This window comes from Alligator sinensis, unplaced genomic scaffold (genome assembly GCF_000455745.1).
Source record: "Alligator sinensis unplaced genomic scaffold, ASM45574v1 scaffold570_1, whole genome shotgun sequence".
NCBI classification, from domain to species: Eukaryota; Metazoa; Chordata; order Crocodylia; family Alligatoridae; genus Alligator; species Alligator sinensis.
In genome coordinates, this window is record NW_005841997.1 from 2936038 (window position 1) to 2958610 (window position 22573).

General features: G+C 43.1%; 1 protein-coding gene across 1 annotated transcript in view; it reads right to left on the reverse strand.

Annotated features, from left to right (window-relative positions):
* Positions 1–16701, reverse strand: part of ARVCF (ARVCF, delta catenin family member) — a 412391-nt gene extending 395690 nt beyond the window's left edge. Inside the window, exons 1-2 of the mRNA XM_025201537.1 lie at positions 16674–16701; positions 15278–15317 (exon numbers count right to left, since the gene is read on the reverse strand). The gene's annotated coding sequence lies outside the window, so the exon portion shown is untranslated. The remainder of the gene's footprint in view (positions 1–15277; positions 15318–16673) is intronic.
* Between the last annotated feature and the right edge of the window lie 5872 nt (positions 16702–22573).

Here is a 22573-nt window from a genome sequence, read left to right on the forward strand (position 1 = left end):
CCCCCAGCCATGGGGCAGTTGAGGGGCTGCTTTTCCCCACACTCAGCACCAGCTTCTTCCCTGCTGGTGAGCAGGGGGTCGGAGCTGTGCGCTGCCCCCTGCTTGTACCACGGGGCTGGGAGGCACTGGGTGTGAGCAGGCAGGGAGCTAGTGGGAGCACAGGGCCCGCACCGGTGTCCCGGGGCCAGTGCCGGCGGGGCCCAGAGCAGGGTGGCAGGAGCACGGGGTCCCAGCTGGCATGGGCACTATGGAGCTGGGCCAGCTCCCCCCTCCCTGCCGGTGCAGCCCAGCCCAGCTTCATGTATCCCTGCCAGCCTGCGCCCCATTTTGGGCCCCACCGGTGCTGTCCCTGGAACATTGGTCCCAAGACATTGGGACGTTGGTCCCAAGATGGTGACCAGGGGGCAGGGCACCTGTCAAGGGGTGGGGCTACCCATGCAGCCCTTGACAGCCTGCGAAAACTGGGTAAGCAGCCCTCCGCTCAAAATAATTGCTCGCCCCGCCTTACATGCTTCTTTCACTATACCATTCATCTCCTTTGCCTGCTCAACTCCATGCTTTGTTCCTAATGCTGCAGATGTACATTTTTGTTTAGAAAAGGATTAAACTAATATGGAATAAGGCAGTCCTACCTATTTCAGAAAAAGAGCACCCACACCTGGAGTTAATCAGAAAGTTTATTCGTTTCACATTCCCACCCTGCTTGTTCTAGATTAGCTTTCATATACAGACAAATCCTAACCTGACACCTGCTTCCACAGTCAGGGAGGGAACAGGAAGGCTGGCCTGAATGTGGCATTCACTTCCAGAAAGGAACTTTCTTTGTGCATCTTTTCTAAAATGCAATCTACTCGCTTTGTGGAATTCCAACTCCTTATGATAATAATGGTACAACAGCATTTTCCCCAGGCTTGTTCGCTCCTCAGATTCCTATCATGGGACTCTTCAACCCAAGCACCAGAGACTCCCTCCTCCACCTTTTTTATTCCCTTAAGGTTCATTATGGCTGGCAGGGGTTACAAGGAAAGGGAATTTCATCCTTTTTTAATCCTCAGATTATTAATGTTACAAGGAAAGGCCATTTCATCCTTTTTTAATCCTCAGATTATTAACCTTCTTGCTTTGGAAGATGGATATTTCTCCCCCTAAAGATATTGCTAGAAGATATTACTAAAATGCTACATGAAAACTAAAACCTCTCTTTAGTTAGATTTAGCTGTGTGGCCAGGCAAGTATTTCCATGACATACCACTTCACAGAAGTAATGGTATATCAACAGGCCCCAGAGCCGCTAGCCATTTGTAGTTTTGGTGGAGAAAGCCCCAGCATGCTACAAATGTTAAGGAGCACTTTCACAAATCAACAGATTCAATTATTAGAGGAAAATTAATCCAACCAGCAAGAGAGAAATAAACCAATGAAGCTGCTGTACATGCATTTTCACCTGTTGGCAGGAAAAGACACTTACAGGACAAGAACATGGTTATATTTACATTGGTTTGACTCTGGAATAACTCCAGCGAGTAGTGGAATTCTTCTGATTTAAAACAGTGTAACAAAGTGGAATTTGTCCCACAGTCTCTCTGGCACAGAGAGATTATTATAGAAAGCTTGCTTATGATGAGGTTGTATACTTCCTCATCTGGATCCCCACTGCTATTCAAACTGATGAATAATGTATTTTTAGAAAATTAATAACTGAGTGGTACCAATGTACATGGCAGCTTCCCAAAACTATGTGGAATAAGCTTAAACTCCTGAGCACACACAGAAAAATAGTGAAGGTCTTAATCAGGCACAGCTCTCACTCAAGTCAGTATTTTTCAGTCAATATTCACCTGAAGGCAGTGGGGGCTATGAAGAGGGGCCTCCCTTACTGGCCTGCAGTGTGTACGGCAGAATCATTACTTACATGAAGTCAGCTATTCCACAAGTGATTTTGTAAGAGAGAGAGCAACGAAGTCAGCACCACAGTTGTAAGAGAGCCTTTTCAAGAGAAAACAATTGTAACAAACAACACAAATTGCTATAAATAGTAAGGCTGTGCAAAGCTTCAGGTGCTGATTCCATTCAGAGGAGATTCGGCCCAATTCAGTGGCCAAATCTCCAAATCTGAATCAAATCAGGGGACCAGTTAAAAAGTCCAAATCAAAAAGATTCAGAGAGCTTTGATGATTCGGGAAGTCCCCGACTGCCACAGCAGGGAGCTGGACCTGGACTCCATGCTGGTAAATAGGGGATGCGGGAAGGGTGACTGGAGGAAGGCAGAGGGGACCATGGGGGGGATCCCTACCAGGCCCCATCCCCTGCCAGACCCGCCATGGCTACCCTGCCTGCCCCAGCTCCCGGCCCTTTAAAAAAAAGGCCTTAATCACCAGCTACTGCCGGGCGGTGTGGGGGGCAATCCCTGATACCCCCACTGCCCCATACCATGTGGGGGGGCTCTGTCACAAGCCCCCTGACCACTCCCTCAGCCCCCACATGGCTGCCCTGCCCACCGCAGCTCCAGCCTTTTAAGGAAAAAAGAAAACGAAAACCCCAGGCTCACCAGCTCCTGCAGTGGCCTCAGGGCTTCTGGGGGCTCATGCAGAGCTCCCCATGCAGCACGGGATCATGACAGATCCCTCCACGCAGTGTGGGACAGCAGGGGGGCAGTGGGGATCATCCCCCAGCCTGGCAGCACCCAGTGAGATGGGGCTTCTTTTTTTTTTTTTTCAAAGAGCCTGGAGCTGGGGCAGGCAGGGCAGCCATTGCTTAGGCTGTGAGAGCAGGCAGGGGACGGGGCCTGTGCGATTCGGAGATTCAGCTGATTCGGCAGCAGCCGAATCTCTGAATCCGATTCAGCGAAATTGATTCGGGACAGTGATTCGAATAACCAAATTGAATCATTGTCCCCCAAATCTGCAGTGAATACTAGCCACTTTGCACAGACCTAATAAATAGAGCTCTTGGATTCATATATATCATCTCTATGTCATGTTATGTCATCTCTATGTCCTGGGTTCTTTTGCTCACTTGGGGATTCTCCCATGGTCCACCGCTCTGCACGCTTCAAGCTATTGTCTGATCCTGTTTTGAAGGTTTTAGATTCATAATTCTTGGTCAAAATATATTGCAGACAGTGCTGACACCTAAGTCACAAATAGCCAAATGAGCTATTTATGTTTTAAGGAGAACTACAGATGAAAGCGATCCATGTATCCAAATGCAAAATTATTTATTAAACATGCAAAAGGAGTTCTGATAAGTACTTCTACAATAGGCTCCTTTTATAAAGTGTTTCGCGATTAGTGCTTTTATATTGCATTGCTTTTTCCTCCAATTTCCATTATGATGGCAGATGCGATAGGAATGTTTTCAAGCTTCTGTTTATTCATTTTGTGATAGGACCCAGTTAGCAAGAGTTTGTGTATGGAAATTTACATACAAAATGGTTTTCCTCCCTCCTACGCCTCCAAAGACACCTACAATAAGAGGAACACTCCTGTTTATTAATGAAATATATGTTAGCCACCTCTTTTGGCAAGTGTTGTATTTCAAAAGAAAAGACAGATACAGTACAGATAAGTAGATGAATATTTTGAAAAAATGTCTATAGAACTAGCTTTGTGAAAAATATACTGCTTAAAAAAATTAATTTATTAACTGATGTTGGAAATAGCCTACCTCTCTGTTCTGATAAAAGCCTCATAGGTGGACATGCAAACGTTAAAAGCATTCTAAGTGAGAAGATGCCATATACTTTAGCATACTGACTGTTTATAGATTATTTCCAGCTCCCTCAAGATGTATTGCCATTAAAGAATGAAATCTCCATTTTAAGCAGACATTAAAATCCAGCTCAGTTCATTCCAAACAAATAAGATTTAAGTTCAGATAAAAAAAAAACTTCTCATTGTGAAGACTGTGGTCATTAAGGGTTCCTCCTAAAAAATATTCAGAATGACAATATTTTTGCTTTGTACCAAAAGGCCACTTTTCATTAGGCTAAGATGTCAGAAAATAGATTAGGCTGATCATGATAAATTCTGAGGGGAGACTGTAACTTTTTGAGACTAAATGCAAACCCACATATTTTCCTGGGCTCTTAAGGATACAATGGGTGTTACATGTTATACTGGACTCTGTTTGACTTGTACATGGGGGGTGGGGAGGGAGCTGGATAAATTGTTAGCTAATTGTTAGTCCTGTAAAAACCGCGGGGCTCTGAATGTTGAAGAAATGTGACAGGGTTCCAGCTCAAGAGAAAGAAAGGGATCTTCAATGAAAAGGCTAGACTGTGAGTTTGTAGAATATCTAATATTACATGTCTATGCACGGCACCAAGAAAGGAAACCATTCTGCTTCCATAACATGGTAATAAATGAGGGCTTTATTGATGCTGCTGTTTTGCTTTCCTTATGAGAGACCTATGGAAGCTTTCATGATGAGAAAAAGGCACCAAGAAGTCCCTTGTTAGCAGAAAGAATCAGCTATGATCTATAACTGGTCCAAGAAGGACAGGTTGGATGTCAATCCCTCTCTGGAGAGCCTCAATCACATATTAAGAGTAAAGATTTCTGCTCAGTAAAATCAAAGCTGGAATAGTTAAGCCTGATGACTCCGATGAACTGGTAGAGCTATGTAGAGAGGTTTATCCCTGAAGGAAGTCATTGGAAACCAAAAGCTGAAATCACATTTTTGACACGTACAAACCTTTGCAACTGATGTACCTAAAAATGCTCTTGTTTATAACCATCTTGTAGAAAAGAAAGCACCATTTTAAAGAAAGCAAGAAAATTTTGTCCAAGGTAGCCCAAAATTAATTTCTTAAAACTCTTGGAAAAGGGAACAACCTGATGATCATTTCAACCTGGTAAGGTAAGATTTCCCCAAATACAGAGAGGGCAAATGAAATCAAACTTTGTCTTAGTATACAGCCAATGTGGGGAAACACCAGAGATGTGGGGCAGAAATCTGCCACAGAAAATTTTCCAAATGGAAGATTTCTCATGGGAAATTTTCCACTTCTAAAAATTCATTGTTTCATAAAATCCATTAGTAGCAATGAATGGATGTCAATATCTGTGATGACAGACATTACCGAGTACCTTGCAAAAGACAACATTTGGAGCAAAGACATCATTTGGCAAGCAGCAGAGAAGACGTCTCCTCTTACATGGTGGAAGGGACACTGTAACACCCAACTGTTGTCCAGGATGGCTGTAAGGATCCTAAGCACTCCACCAACAGCAGCCTCTTGTGAATGGAACTGGAAGGCTTTCAGCTCAATCAAGACAAAGAAGAGGAATAAACTAATAAATGAATGCACCGCTAAGCTTGTTTCTGTTTCAAAAAATCTCTTGCTTCCAGAGAATCAGTCAAAAGTACAATTAGCGAAGAAGATGCAGTGTGATGATAAGTTGCCCTTGCCCATAGACTCATTGGTAAAACCATCCTTTAGTGAAAAAGAAGGTGGTTCGAGTAGTTCTGAATCAGATTTGCCTCAATCTGATCCTGAAATGGAACTAATAAGTAGTGCAAGTGATTCTACAGACAGTGACAGTGAAACTGGAGGTGCCGCAATGACCTCAGTGGAAGAGAGTTAAACTCTGTTGAAGCAGATGAATGGACAACCACAGCATATCATGCACATTTTTTTGGGTGTCCTAAAATTGTGTCAACGGTTTTCAGTGCCTTCGTTTTTTTTCTTAAATTTAAACAACCAATGTAAGGGAAGTACGTGCTATTGTGTATTGTCTTTACATTTTTACAAGTATTCCAATAAAAATAATTGCTTTCCACATAAAGCTTTGAATTTTTTTGAATATAACTTTAAACCACATTAAGCGTGCTGTATTAATTTTTTTTCCTAGTCAAATATTTCAGTTCAAATACTTGTTTGTGGCTATTGGGACATACAATTAACATGGGGGTACTTTTTTAGTGTTGTTTACTAACTATAAGTCAAATAAACATGCTAAATCAGATCATGCTCTATTTAGGGCATTGGAAAAATTTCCAATTCAAAATTTTCTGGAAAACCCACATATCTGGGAAGAAAAAAGGAAATATCCCTTCACATGTGCCTGAAGGTTGTCAAAATTGCACTGATTGTTCCAGTCTACCTTGCATTAGATAGCTGAAAGAGGGAAAAGAAAAGAAACAGTTAAATTATGTACTTAACACCGGGACCATGCAGTGGTCATATTCTTTTTGCTCCTTAGAAACACTGTATAAGTGAAGAATGGTGCTTCCAGGAGCTCCTACTCAGAAAATGCATCTCCAGACTCCCTGCCATGTAGCATCCAGCAGGGCAGAACAATTTAGCTGTCCATGTGGAAGTCTCTTTTAAACATTAAAGCTAGGTGTTAAAGTTACTCTACAGTAACTTCACTATTACTCTACAGTCAGATCTAAAAGTGGTATCAGATAGAGTAATTTCTAATAAACAAAGCCATAAGTTTTTTTATTGGATCATTTCAGATATTAATTAAATTAAATTCAAACTAGAAGAAATTCCTACTGAAAATTTTCATGTGGTTCCTATTAATTCCAGTCCCAACCAGGTTAGGAACACTGATTCCTGGGACTACCGATTTGCTGGGTTTATTAATCATGGAACTAAATACAAGGAATACTCTTCCTTTACTTTACTTTCTCTCCCCTCTATTCATTGTAGGCAGAAAGAAATTAGGGCTTAACATGTTATTCATCATCTGTATTTTCAGTAGAATAACGTCACTCCAGTACTGCCAGAGATGCTGCCAAGAGTATTGCGAGGCTTTGCCTGGCCTGAGCTGGAGGTAGCGAGGATGTTTAGGGGCCACACTATTAACTCATGGCACTTTATACAAGGCACTTCATAAGTAAGAGTCTCCCCCCTATCGCCTGTTGGGTCAAGGGGAGGAGGCGCAGCTGGGGCCACCAGGGCTGGTGCAGGAAGGCTTGATCCTGGCCCACCCCTCCAACCCCCCTCAACCCAACAGGCAAACATCTGTTGGCTTGGGGGATGAGGGAGAAGCTCTTACTCACAGAGCGCCTTGTACAGTATAAAGTGCCATGAGTTAATAATGCAGCCCCTAAACATCTGTAGGCACCCTTAATGTCCTGATTTGTATCCATAAAGGGGCATTCAGCATCAGTTCTAGGATCTGCCTGGGCAGCTCCATCTGTAGATGTGACTTATATTTCTCTATCTATATGAGCATATTCAAATATGTAAAAATACTGGCTTGCGATTTTTACTGAGACTGTTGCATGAAATTTTAAATGGCAATATAGTCTTAAACTTGGCTGGCTTTTTGACAGGTTTGACTTAGGAAATAAATTCACAAGGTACTCTTTAAATATTTATTCTAAAAGTTCTCTTCAGAAGTCAGATCTGAAAGCCAAAGTATTTTTTGAAAAAAACTCAGAATGTAAGAGTAAAAATTTAGAAGACTTCATAAATAAAATAACCACCCTTTCTGCATATGTGATGGAAAAACAGAATCATACTTAAAGGAAAGAGCTGAAGGTCAGGAAGTCTAGGTTTCATTCTCTGCCTCCTCCCAGACTCCCTTTGTGAGCCTGAATAAGTCATTTATCCATACAATTTAGTTTCCCTGCCTGGAAAATGGGGAAAATAACAACCTCTCTTCCAGAGATGGTACCATCCCTAATCATTAATATTTGTACAGTGCAGTGAAAGCTTCATATAGAAGATGACAGATGTATAAAGTATTATTCTTAGTAATGTTTGTGTTGTGAGCTGTCTTAATTTACATAAACTTGTCAATGATTTTACAAAGAATAAGTAACTCTTTCATTAAAAATGAGTAATGAATTCACTTATCGCTCTGATCATGATAGATGTGAATTTATGCCCTCACCAATCACTTCCTAGAAAGCACTGATCCTTAGAAAAGAGCAGAGCCACTCAAAAGAGTGCTGAAAGTCATTTTGGCTTGCTGGCATGCCAGCTGTATTATGTTACTTTCTTACTCCTGTCCATTTGAGTTGTAAAATACTGTGAAGACTCTTATAGAGTTATATGAACCTTTTTCACTACTGATAAAGTGGTGATCCTTTTCCTATGTGAGTTTACATTTTAAACTTGGTAAGGAATGGAAATTGCATGCAAGTTTTGAAGATGAATTTGTGCATAGACTTTGTGAGCCCTACATCCATTTTTGATAGGTGGGCATTAGCATGTTTCCATGCTGAAAGTGAAGGCACTTGAAGGCACAATGTAGGTCACCTTAAAATACATTTGCACATCTAGAGATGTCAGTCTTTAAGTCCAGACTCATATACACAGTTCTGAATACTGAAGCATTTCAAATCAAGCAACGAAGTACCACAGAAGGCAGATCTGAAGGCACATAAGGCAATGACAAGCTATCCTGCTAGCAAAGAGCATGCTTTTAAAGTGAAGGTTATCTGAAAATGTCAGTAACATTTTATTTTTGACCAATTCCTATATTCTCAAGTTGTATTGCTACCTACAGGTGAAAGGCACCATTTACCTACATTTATAAATTAAATACCTATACATAAAAAAAATCTTCCTAACATTCCTCATTAATATTTTAGGAAGGTATGAACTCAATGCTAGTTTATGGTCTGATCAGGTTGGAGTATAAACTAGTTTTCATTATATCTTCTGCTAGTAGTTTATTGCCTTTGATACATATCATATAGATCTACAGATCTACAAATCATAGATTCATAAATGTTAGGGTTAGAAGGGACCTAAGTAGCTCGCTGAGTCCAACCCCCTGCCCTGGGCAGGAAAGAGCGCTGGGGTCAGACGATCCCAGCTAGGTGCTTGATCAGTCTCCTTTTGAAGACCCCCAGGGTAGGGGAGAGCACCACCTCCCTTGGGAGCCCATTCCAGATTCTCGCAACCCTTACTGTGAAGAAGTTCTTTCTAATGTCCAACCTAAATCTGCTCTCCATCAATTTTTGGCCTTAGTTCCTAGTTACTCCAGGGGGTGCCCTAGTAGATAGAGCATCTCCTATTCCCTGCTGCCCTCCCCTGCTGAATTTATAGGCAGCCACAAGATCACCTCTCAGCCTTCTCTTGCAAAGGCTGAAGAGATCCAGGTCCCTTAGTCTCTCTTCATAGGGCCTTGCCTGCAGGCCACTAACCATATGAGTAGCCTCCTCTGAACCCTCTCAAGATTCTCCGCATCCCTCTTGAAGTGCAGCGCCCAAAACTGGACGCAGTACTCCAACTGAGGCCTGACCAGTGCCACATAGAGGGGAAGTATCACCCCCCTAGACCTGTTTGTCATGCATCTGCTAATGCATGATAAAGTGTGGTTAGCCTTGGTGATCACTTCGTCACATTGATCACTCATGTTCATGTTGGAGTCAACTTTCCACTGCTGTGCTGCTGAGAAGGTCATCCCCAAGCCTGCACGTATGTTGGTGGTACTTTTTGCCCAGGTGCAGCACTTTGCATTTATCTTTGTTGTACTGTATTCTTTTTCGTTCTGCCCATTTTTCCAACCTGTCCAGATTTTTCCAACCTGGATCTGTTCCCTACCCTCTGGTGTGTTAACTTTGCCCCATAATTTGGTATCATCTGCGAACTTGGACAGGGTGCTCTCCATACCCTTGTCCAAGTCACTGATGAAGTCCTTGAATAGCACCAGTCCAAGGACCGAGTCTTGCGGGACTCCACTGCCCACATCTTTCCAGGTTGATATCAACCTGTCCACCACCATCCTCTGGGTGTGACCCCCTAAGCCAATTTGCCACCCACCTGACCGTGTAATCATCTACATCACAGCCTGTCAGTTGAAATGTCAAATCATATCACAGTTCCTCTAATCTGGTAGTTGTTTGGTGTCATGCCTTTTAAGAAGCCATGGAGACAGATAACAGTCTTGCTTTAAATCTATTTATGAAAAAAAACCTTACACAGAGGCTGTTCATGTTTCCCCAGACCTGTTCACAAACCCTCTCCATCTTGCTACTTAAACTGGGGACTGCTATCAGAAGGAGGGTGGGGATAAAATTGATCTTTTGGATCAGATGCCAAAATGAAAAAAAAAAGGTTCAATTTGACCCAAATTTGCAGTATGATAATGACGGCAGGGCATTGGGGGCACCAGCCCTGGGCACTGAACCTAGGAGGGTGGGTGTTAAGAGTACAAAAGAGCAGCAGCTGCACGACGGTAATGCCAGTAGCAGCACAGCCACTGATGCTGCCCCAGCTACAAGTGCCCAGTTACGCCTCTAAAAATGTGCACACAGTTTTGCCCCTTAAGTTTCTCATATGTCTTCTGCAAGATGCAATCAATGTCTGCTGAGTTAATCAACTAACTATCACTGTCATGCAGTATGACCCCTTGCAGAGCACAGGCACCACCTACAGCAGTTCTTACATACAGGACACATGCTTGGGTGCTACATGTAGGATCTGTGTGCTTTTAAGCTTTCCTGCGTCTGAACAGAGTCCAGACACAGTCTCAGGCTCCAGGTCGCTACTAACATGTGAGAGTGCAGATTTCTAGCACAGCCGCTGAGAGCTAAGGGCACTTTTTACATGTGCTCCGACATGTTCTAATTAGAACAAGCTTTAATCAAAGCGCCCCTGCCACCATTTTGAAATGCAGGACACTAAATACATGAAACACTGCGGGAGTTTTAATTAGAGTGGCTCCCAAGAGCTTCCCTAATTAAAACGCCCCCATCCCCTACCCTGGAGCACATGTGTAGGCACCCTAAGATCCCGTGTGCCCAGTGCCTAGTTCTAACTCCCCCTGCTTCTGACTCTCACAGTCTCCGTTTGCCAAAGGGCTGTACAAATACTTCATCTTATTTTCCTTTTGTCTTGTGACCATCTAGGGTGCTCACCAGTCCCCCATCCGTTCTTCGGTTTCCACTGCAGTTGGTAAATTCAGCCAAGTTGATTTAACTAGCTCTTTAACCAAGAGTGACTCTATTTGAATGAAAGGCCATCAGACTACTGGCCTTCCATTATTAGCCCTCTAAAGTCCTAGACTTTCTCCCGACACCCCAGGTATATTTCAGCTGACCGCTCAGGTGAAGTAAAAGCTCAAAACAGTTTTTGTATTTGAAAGAGCACAGAGAAAACAAAATGGAGGTTGTAGTTTGATAGAGACATACAGAATTTATAATAGCAAAAGGAAGCTCTAAGTTGTCTCCAGATAAAATCATCAAAGTGTCACAGTATGTTATATGTTGCTGGTAGGTGTTGTAAGGCTTCGGTCCTTTTCTGGTCGGTGCCTTGCTCCCTAGCAACGTCAGGGTGAGACTGCACCTTGGGGCCACTTAGATGGTTTCGAGCACTGCTCCTACTTTCCTGCCACATCTTTGATGTTGATTGTTGGGGAGGCAGTTTCCTGTCAGTGGTCCGAAAAGGGGTCTTGACCCTGGTCTTTCTTTGTGGGGCTCCAAACCTCCCCTTTACCCCACCCTTACCACATCCACAACCTGGGAACACACTGCTCCCTGTAGTCTTCCTTTGGGGTTATCTCTTCTCATCCACGTTACCCGCCTTGACCTGGGTCGAGTCCCTCTGGCCGTCAATCTCTCCTGAGTTGATCCTTGGTCTCCGGATCAACTTTTGGGCAACTAAACCTGCCCCGGCCCAGGGTAATGGTAACTTATGATAATTCTCAACTGAAAAAGGTATTCGGCATCTGCCAACAGGCACCTGGGATTCTGACTCCCAGGACACCTCTGTCCCCTGGGACAAGAGAGGGAATCCGTGTCTCTCCATGTGTTTTCCCAGGGCCCCGCTGACTAGGAGCTAATCACTCCTGGTCCCACCATCTGGTGGTACTTGCCAATTCCCCACAGGGCTCCAGTGCAGCTGCCGCCTGCTCCTCCCTCTTCACCAGGCTGCCCACGGGGTTTAGCTGTCACTCGTTGCCCCTCCCCGCCACAGTACCCGAGTTCTCCGACGTGGCTGTGGTTTTGCCCGGACTTGTAATGGAGAACTGCTTGTCTATGCAGAGGCTCTCCAGTGATCCTTGGCTCCCAGAGCCGGGACTCCTTGCTTCTGCAGCCGGGCTTCCCCGGCTGACGCTTGGGCTTCCTTCCCCGTGCTTGGGGCCGCCGCCGCCTGGCTCTGCCGCCTGTGTCTCCTGGTCAGCATGCCGTGGCTCTCCCTCCGCCCAGCTGATTCCTTTCCCAGCTGCTCTTTGAGCAGCCTGCGCTTCTCCAAAGCCCCGCTCCCGAGGCTCACCGATTCGCAGACTCAGGCAGGTCCAGAACTGCCAAGTCTGCGTCAGCATTTTCCCGCAGCTGCCGCTCATCTCCTTCTCTGCGGTAAGTATCAGGGCTCATCGGGAGGGGTCCTGGGCCATGTTGGGGGGGTTCTTGCCTCCCCTCTCACATTATATTTTCCAGGTATATCTGATCGCTTTACATAATGCAAACTTTCTGCTTCTGGTATCTCCTTTGTTTGCATGACATGCTGCTGACTGTCTTGACAAATTTCACATGAACTTCATTTTTTCTCAAATCATTTAAAGGTCTCTTTAGCATTAACTTGAATAAAATGCAACAAAATTTAGACAAGTCTCTGGGCTTTCAAAAAAAGCAGCCTCACCCTTCTACACACACACAAAAAAAATCCAGATAAGACCATCATGAATACATTTATCCAAATGAGACCCATGTGTGATATACCCAAGAGACACAGGGTCCTCATTTACACCCATTCAACCATATTGAAGGCAGAATTTGGTCTCATCGGGAAGCTTTGAAGACTCATATAGCTACAACAAGATAATCTTGGTGAGGGGACCATCCCAGACAATTCACAGAGAGGAAATCATGAGATCTGGACTGCAGGTAATGGCATACCATAACAGCCAAAAAACACTAAATTCTGGCTAAATACATTTCAATATCACCTAAACTAGCTCTACTGAACTGTATAAAATAGGTTCTGGGAGCTGTACATCAGCCGCAGTAATTCATTTATACAAATGGTGGGTGTATAGACTCAAGGGAAAAGAGTGCCATTTAAAAATTACTTGGCTCAGATATAGTGCAAATGTTAGACTTGCAAGCAATCTTCATGAATCACACGTGCAAAATGCAAGATGCTATATAACCCAATGTGACATGCTTGGGACTTTTTTTTTTTTTTTTTTAATATAACAGCCTTACAGTTAAGAAGAATTTTTAAAAATGGATCTAATCAGTTCTAAGCATGAAGCAAATCAGTTAGAAGTTGAATAATCTTAAGGAATCTATTAATTACAGAAAGTAAACTTCCAGGTTCGAGCTAGCAAAAACCAAAAAAGCTAGCAATGATGAAACCCAAAATAAATGGTCATTAGTTAATGAAGGGCAAGACAAAAGTACACACTGGGCACATCTACATGTGCCCCTACTGTGCCATTGTTACTGCGCTGTCATTTATTACAGTGGTTCTCAACCTTTGGTAGCTTACGTACCCCCGCCGATCAACGTGGCAAAAGCGAAACTGGAAGTCCCACCATGGCACCTCCGGTTTTGCCGCCGTGAGCCAAGCCCCACTTCTTCCTCGTAGACCACAGCCCAGGGCAAAGCAGCCTGCACGGGACCTCCCTCCCTGTCCCCTGGCACACTGACACTGGGGAGTGAAAGCCCTGGTGGCCCAGACGCAGCGGGCGAGGTGGCGGCCAAAACTTCTGGCCCGAACAGGCAAAGACACATCCAACCCACCGGGCGAGAGGGCAGGCCAAACTCAAAACACGGCACCCGTGTACCCCCTGCCCGTGTCTCATGTACCCCCAGGGGTACGCGTACCACAGGTTGAGAAACACAGATTTAGTCAGGCAATCGGCAAAACATTGGAAATCACATTTGGGTGAAATTTGTATATCATGAACTTTTTACAATAGTAGAATGAGCCCTGAAGCTGCTTACCAGAATCGTCAGGTACTGAGTTTGCAGGTCATATAAAAATGATCATTTATATCACACAACTGCAGTCCTAATCCTGATGATCTAAATATTTTTAAACAGCAGAGAATGCAGCTACTTTTATTCTTCCGAACATCATTCCAGGACACACCGACAAGAGACTTTTAAACAAATGTTACTCATAATGGCACCTTTCTTCCTTAAAAAATATTTAGCAGAAATTCTTACTACATAGTTAACATATTCTTACCTGTCAAAGAATGCACACCATTGAAAAATGGACATTGATATAAGCGTAGGGTTATAACACACACAACTGCTGTATATGCACTATTAGTTCCAAAAGACTGAAAAGTTTAAGTAAATACAGTTCTAGGAAACACAAGGCCCATAGATAAAAATCAAACAATTCCTTTTAATTTTAGCATAGAACTGAGATTTGGAAAGCACCTTTGAAACTCTCTCACAGGGAGGGCACTGTTAACATCTAGGGCTGCAAAATTTAGCTACCATATTCAGTATGGATCTGATGCCAATTGGTGTGCAGCACCTGCCATTTGTATGAGGGAGAGTTTCATTAGAGGAACTGCTTATGAAAGATGAATGGACTAAAGGAAAACTACCAAGCTGGCATGTTAAAAGCAGCTAAGATATCCTTCCTCCTACTAAATGCAGCATTTCTGAAATGAGACCTCTTCCTTCATACCAATTTAAATACAGCTACACAGCTTTTTATGTTGCTCTAGCTATAGTAGAACATTATGAAAGTTCTTGAAATGAGTAACGTGACCGGGGCTGGCCCACAATTTTTGGGGTCCCATGCAAGGTATAGTTTTGAGGCCCCCTGATGTGAAGAAGCCGGCATCAGTGGAGGGCGGTGGGGGTTGGCAAGTGGCAAAAGAAGCCAGTGGCAGCTGCAGGGAGAGGGTGGGGAGGTAGGAAGCGGCCAAAGGTGAAGCTGGTTGCGGCAGCAGAAAGCGGGTGGGGGTTCAGGGGGCCCCTTGGCTGCAGGCCCCCTGCGGCCAGTTTTCGCAGGATAGGACAGGCTTGCCCTGAACACAACATTGAATTTAAGTGGCCGATTCCAATGAAAGCCACAGCAATTCTATCACTGACCTCAGTGGGTCTCAGAGGGGGACCAGCAAAGTTCTGGATTTGAGATATTCCAGCAGAATCTCAAAGGTTTATGGAAAATGCAATACAGTTTTAAAACTATGACCCACCCACCAATAACCAATCAAAACTAACCTAAAATTATTTTAGAAGTGAACAGTCTAAGCCAACAAATTATACTTGCAGAGCAACTAGCTGACATACTCCCAGAGTTGACAAGCAATAAGCTGAAAGCACCATCATTCAGAAAACATAGCTCTCTTGATTAAAGGTGACACGTTCTTTAAAAAGAGAAAGCACATACCTAGCTCCTGAAACAAGCAAATCAGTCTTAGTCATGAACTCTATAAAAAAAAAAATAACATCTGTAATGATCCTACAATTACTAGTCTTTAAGGAACACCATACTAGCAAACTCATCTAGGGCTAAGATTTACAGGGCAAGATCACCTATACATTACCTACCATGCTAAGAAGGGATAACTTCTCATCCCATCTCATCATGTTTCTCTCATCCCAGTTTAAGAGTAATTTGTCCCACTTTATCCAATAATCTGATTTTTTTTCTAAAGATGCCAGCAAGGGAATATTTCAGAAACAGAAAACTGAACCACCTAAAAACTCCTAGATTTGCGTGACCCACTACACAATTTATAAGTTTATATCTGTCTTTCACCTTTACCATTCCTAAAACTAATGTTTTGAATTATCCCAGTATGTATCTACTTTATTTACAGGGCTGTTGTATATGGCTTTTCCTTAGGTTAGCAAATCTCCATCTGGCTAGCTCTCCCTGGAGCAGCCCATCAAGTCACCAGAATTTAGGTAATTTATAAAGAGAAATGCTTGGTCTTCAGCTATGCTGCCTATTCCATTCTAGTAAGAGCCCTTCACTGAACAATAGATAAAGTATCACATGGGTCAAGTACTGCAGAATGCCATCAAAGCTACTTCACCATCAAGTTGATACCTGCATGGCATGCATGTGCTTTAGACAAACACGATTATTAAGTAAATAACATTCTTTCAAAAATGTTATTAGATCTTGATCCTTTGACTTAAAAAAAATCCTCCACAAACCTTTTGCACTTGAGCTAAAGATATCTAGATATATCCAACTGGGTAGTGGTGCTAAATCCCTTTTCCTAGTGGGTCGGACCCTGAGAGACAACCTTGCACACAACCTGTACAATTAGACAGAGCATTGGAATTGATGACAGCTGTTAAGATTATAGCCTTAATGAAGTGTCAAGAAACCAATTCACCTCTTTTCTTAAAGTGGGATACCAGCAGAAAACATTTTGAAATGACCCATTTATGACGTTTTGAAGGATATTCTTACTGTTACATTACATACTGTTAATTACTCAGCACTAATTAGCTAGACATTTGTTTTTGCATACTATTTCGCTATGACAAGCAAGCCAATTTACTCTTGCATGTGTTACGTTTACAAGCACACTCAATTTAGTGATCCTACTGTTCACAGAAAGGCCACAAAAGATTATTTCCAGAAAATAATTTGGTCTTTCACTACTTTTTTGTGAAGCGAGGAATGACATTTGTGATACAGTCTGGAAGAGCAAAGTTCAAGGGGGAGGGAAGCAAGAGTTTTGCATTCTAGATCCCATGGCCATAAGACACCGTGTTAATATGAGAAAAATATTCTTGTGTCTGATGAAAACTCTGACAACACTTACCACTCTTCCAGCCAACTTGATAATCTTCTTCCCCTGTTCACAAAAACAAACTCAACAGGCATGTGGACATCCCTGAAAAACAAAGAAGAGATAAAAAGAACATTGTACAAGAAACTGTGCCAGTGATCTGACTAATAACCTACAGACCAGAGCAAGAGGACGATTCAGTACACAACTTTTGAGCATAAAGAACATTAAAAAATTGCAGTGTTGTCCCACTTTGGAGCAAAGTATAAAGGCAATTTTCATGAGTGTTCAGAGTTAGTTGATAAAACAAGGTCACAGTAGACATGTCTAATTTCACAGATGCTCCTAGGCAAGTCAGAGGCTAGACCTCCACTGAGACCTCTTGACTACAAAGTGCCCTATAACATGTACTAAAATAGTACTGTCTTCACCAAGTGATTAAATTTGTCCATAAAAATATATGACTTTGATATTAATCTATGAAGTTGCATGCAGCCTTTCTATTCAGATTTGCCAAAATCTGAAGTGGAAGGAATAGTTTGTTTAATTGTATTAGTTAATATCAACCTATTAAGGGTAACTCACTATACAGGAAGACATAAATTAGTCTTTCTGAAGTGGAGAATGTGCAATGAGAAAAAAAATAGTGCTCAGTAAGTACATTAAATTAACCTCATATATGATTAAAACCACCAGAATATTAAGAAACATGTCAACCCACATCATGCAGCTTTTCTTTATGAATCACATACATAAATTTAACACAGCATTTTAATGAAGGTGCCCTGTTCTCTCCTGCTATTTTAGAACCAGCATAAATGAGTTCACAGTGAAGTCCAGTGTGATGGCTTTAGCTACAAAACTGTCTTTCCTCAGGAACCAGACTCACTTACAGAAGCTAAGAAATGTTACAACTTCTCTAATCTATTAATTAAAACTTTTGCAGTTCTTGTTGCAAAATAAGTGAAACAATATTGCTAATTGCCCTGGCATAAAATCAAACAAACAGAATTATTGGCCGAGCAACTAAATTTGGCTCATTCTTGGTCAGCTGATCATATTTTTCTGTTGGTTTTTTTTTTTTTAATTCAAAGACCATATATCTCAAGTTATTCTGACTGGTTTGATATTAGTCACCTCCCAGGCCACACTTCAAAACTAGAAATATCTGTTTCTGTGACTGTTCTCCAATCTGAAACTTGTATCATCATTTGACTTAGTGCTTGGAGGTAGCAAGTTAATCTGGCATAGTGAGAAAAAGGGATGGATTTTATTTGGACATTATTAAATATTGATCTGAAAGATAATTTTTAATCCTTGAACTGTAGCATAATTTTTTTAATAAAAAAGAAAGCAGTGTGCCTGGATGTTACTGCCACAGAAATCTTAATCAATGTTAATTATTGATCAGGACACAAGGGTGAATGAAGACAGACATGGGGATGGATTTAAGCTGCAGGCCAGACCTTTATTAATTTAGTGTACCTAGCATTGCAGTGAGCCCAGAGTGTGGGAACAGGGCTCCTGCTATACTGGTCACAACTCAAGTTAGCCTCTCCTCAGCCTTTCGGTGGCAGTCTTTCAAATCCTCCTCCACCATGAGGAATACATAGTACCATAGAAGTCCTTGGTCTGCAAAGATACAGCTAACCCCTTCTCCCACCGGGACAAGGTCAATCTGCAAAATCCCAGGTGTCTGTTCCTTCTAGGAGCTAGCCCTTTGGTCATTTACTCTCACTAGACACCACCAAAAGCTGCAGTGACTAAATATTCCTACATATTGTTAATAGTGATTTTTAGGTTTCACTCCCATTTTTCCTAACTGTGTCTTCATGATGCTGTGATGGGAGTGAAAAATTGATCACACCTCTGCTAACTTAGACTAATTAGGAAAATTTTCTTCCTGACCCTCAAAGCACATAGATCTATAGCATCAAAGAAACACACCTCCTCTGATATACTGACAGAGAGGGGCAGCTAAAGACAGCAAGAGGTTCCTAAAAACTTAGGCAAAGATTTACATTTGTTAAGGCAGGGGTTGTCAACCAGGGGTACGTGTACCCCTGAAGATACTTGAGAAGGCCCTAGGGGGTACACGCAGGCGGGCAGGGGTGCAGCACCATCCCGTGCTGCTGCACAGGTACTGCCTACCCAGCTGGGCACGGTGGGGTGTGGAGGAGGCTTGCAGATAGCAGCTGCCACCACTCCACATTCAGCCGTGCACCAACTCTCCCCCCACTCTGCGTCTGGCTGCTGGGGGTACACTGATCCAAAAAGGTTGAAAACCCTTGAGTTAAGGGAAGGGGAATAGGGGAAAATTAGATTCTTATCTCAGTTACACTAGACTTATCCTCATTCGTCTCTGAAGCAGCAACTTCTGCAACTGATACAAGAATCCTGACCATGTGGCTAATTTTTCTCAAGGTGCAGACAAGAATTCAGCTCCCTGCTGTAACTCACAGTGCTTCAAAGGAAGTGCTATGAGTTACAGCAATCCCCCGGACCCAACAGACATTCACCGTTGGGTCCCAAGGGTTGCGGGATTCAGCTGCAATTAGACCCATACCTCCCTGCATTGAGCCATGGCTCTGTCTTCAGAATGGGAAGGGGTTATGGGTATGGAGGGAGTTTGGTCTGAAGTTTTTCAGTTGGTGCTAGAGGGTGAGGCAGACAGATTGGAGCCCCCTCCCTGCCTTGGGGGGGCTCCAATCCACCTGCCCCACCCTCCAGCGCTGGTTGGGCAACCCCCAGAATGATCTCCCTCCGCTGCCTTTCCCTCCCCCTCCCATTCTGAAAACAGCCCCGGGAGCAGGGCTGCCCAGCCCTGCTCCTGGCACACGCAGACACAAATTAATGAAGGTGCTCTGCTTTGGAGCATCTTCATCTGAACCCTTATGTAATGGAGGTTCAGATTGTTGTGGGACCTGGCCCTTTTAAAGTGTGTTTGGTCATGGCTGTAGAGCTCTTTCAGGGGCCAGATCAGGTGAAAATTGTCACTTCTGTCTGCACTGTTGGTTTGCATAGACAGTAGGGCTGTACAAACCTTCAGTCTCCGATTCAATTTGGAGGAAATTCGGCCCGATTTGGTGGCCGAATCGCTGAATCCAAATTGAATCAAAGGACCCTTTAATCTCTCCGAATTGAATCAAAACCCTCCGAATCAATTCAGAGAGATTTGGAGATTCGGACATAGAGGCAGCTTTAAATGTTTTTTCTACATACCTCTAGGTAGCAGGTGGCTAGGTAGCAGGCAGGGGACTGCAGTGATGCTGGGGCATATGGAGTGTCCCACAGAAGCATGGGGGACTCCCCAGCATGCTCGGCAGCATACCCAGAAATGGACCAGAAGCACCTCTGCTCCACTTCCAAGTCTGCCAGAGAGTGCACGGGGGCACGACCCCCTGGCTCAGTGACTTTTGCCTCCTGGGTCTGTGGGGGCACCTGAGGTTCCCCTGAGGCTGATCACCAATCCAGGGAGACGTCGGGGTGGGTGGGCAATGTGCTCCCTGGCAGACCCGGAAGTGGACCAGAAGTACTTTCAGTCCACTTCTGGGTTTGCCGCCAAGCACATGGAGGGCCCCCCTGCACTCTTGTGGGACGCTCCATGCACCCCAGCATCACAGCGTTCACGAGCCACGCCTGCTACCTCAAGGTACATAGAAAAAGCTGTTAAAGCTTTTATGTCCGAATTGCTGATTCTCCAAATCAGCACCAAGTCTTCAAATTCAGATTTGGTCGAATCAAATCAGGGATAGTGACCCTAATCAACAAATTGAATCACTGTCCCCGATTCAGGCTGAATCCGATTAGAATAGGGCCTGCTTTGCACACCCCTAATAGACAGCTATTCAGACGATATGAGACATATGCCTGAATCCACCGAAATCAATAGTAAAGATACTGAGGTAAAAGAAACTAAACTGATAAAGGAAGTATCCCCTAACTTGGATGCCACCATCCCCCCAGAACTATTAATACACAGCTCGTTTTAAAAGGAGCAGCAACAACAAACAGGGCTCTTTGCATAACATAAAACAGAGTTTGCTCCTGGTTTTGCTTTGCAACTAAATTATAATATAGGAATAATCCCCTAATTTGGATGCCACCCTCCTCCCCCCAGAACTATTAATACACAGCTCGTTTTAAAAGGAGCAGCAACAACAAACAGGGCTCTTTGCATAACATAAAACAGAGTTTGCTCCTGGTTTTGCTTTGCAACTAAATTATAATATAGGAATAACGCGATGTTTTCCCCTTATTTTTGTAGGCCAGAAGCATTTGGCTACTGTACAAAACTCAAGTGTTCCCAGCATGCGTCTTTACCCTCCCTAGAAAATTCTGTCTGGTTTGGCAATTTATAAGTACAGGGCAACATCATATGTTAATATGGCAATTCCTAATAACTGCAGGAAGCCATTTGATGCAGGTTTATTTGCTTTCATTAGCAAACAGGATGCTTTATCTACAGCTCTGATAAATAAAATGCCTATAAGTACCACGTTAGGTTAGCAAAAGGTGAGCAAAGAAAATCCCATCATAAACAAAAACCCAAGCTAGCAAGTTAAGCACATACATGGAAATTGTTTGTCACAAAATGAAAGTGGTTTAACAGGGTCATTGTGTTCCAGAAGCAGCACTGAAGGGAGTTAGTAGAATCAGAAGAATCTGTGTTGAATCTGTACAAAACCAACCTTAGGCAAGAATCTTCCCCCAAAGTCTCATTTCTATTAGCAATTCAGACTCTACCTGCTGAGCAATTCAATCTGGAAGTCAGAAGCAGAATTCTGGCTTTGCTTTAGAAAGCTTGTTCCTTGTTAACTAATTTTCCAGAAATGAGCCAGGCACACTTTAGTTCTTTTAGCCAAAGGAAAAACAAACAGCGATGCCAATAAGACACAGTATTAAAAACCAAAGACTTAGGCAATATTGTAGCTAGGAAAATCCTTCAGGGAGAACCTCCTGAAGTTTAAAAAAATATGGATAAATGCAAAATAAGAGCCATATTTCAAGCTCCATTTCCAAGAAGCTCTTTACAAAATTCTTAATAAAAAATAATAATTGACATAGTACATCCTATAGAAATATTACTATGAAGAATGTGACCAAGAAAGGAAGGATAAAGTGTGACTGGCAAACCATCTTAATTCATGCTTCCAACACAAAATGTGCAGGTGTTACATTTAGACTGACCTAACCAGAGTTAGGTCGATCAAATACCCAATTGTGCAGGTGTTCAGGTGGTTTAATCTGGCCAAAAACTAGTGATGATCTAAGTTAATTCACCTAAGGAGGTGCACTAACTTAGATGGAGGTCAAGTTAACCTGATCTACAAAAGGGCTAACCTGATCTCCCGAACACCTGTACTCCTTAGCAGCACAGCCTCAGGATTGGGAAAGCACAGCCACTCACCCCAGACCCAGGGCTGTCCCAAACCTTCTCCCCGTGCTCCCCCACACCCAAAGTTATTTTCAGCCTCTGACCCTCCCCGCTACCACAGACCCACCAGACTGGGTGCAGACCTAGACTGTGTGCGGCAAATGCCTGCTCACACCCAATGAGAAAAAAACAGAATGGAATCAAATGTCTAAGTCTCATATTGAGAAGCAAGGATTTCTTGGTATCTTTTACTGAACCAACTGCATAGTTAGGCTACAGTTAGACAAACTTTCAAATGCAAGACATTCTTCGTCAGGGGACCTGATGAAGAATGTCTTGCATTCAAAAGCTACTCTAACCCAAACACTAGCCCTAACCCTAACTCTAACACAGTTGATCCAATAAAATATATCACCGTAAGAAATCCTTGTTTCTTGCATAATTTCTGGACCATCATGGCTACAACATCACCCTAACACTACCATCATAAGTTTTACATTCTAACATTTTATGGTACATCCTAATACTGTGGTCTTTGTATAAGCCAAACTCCTGC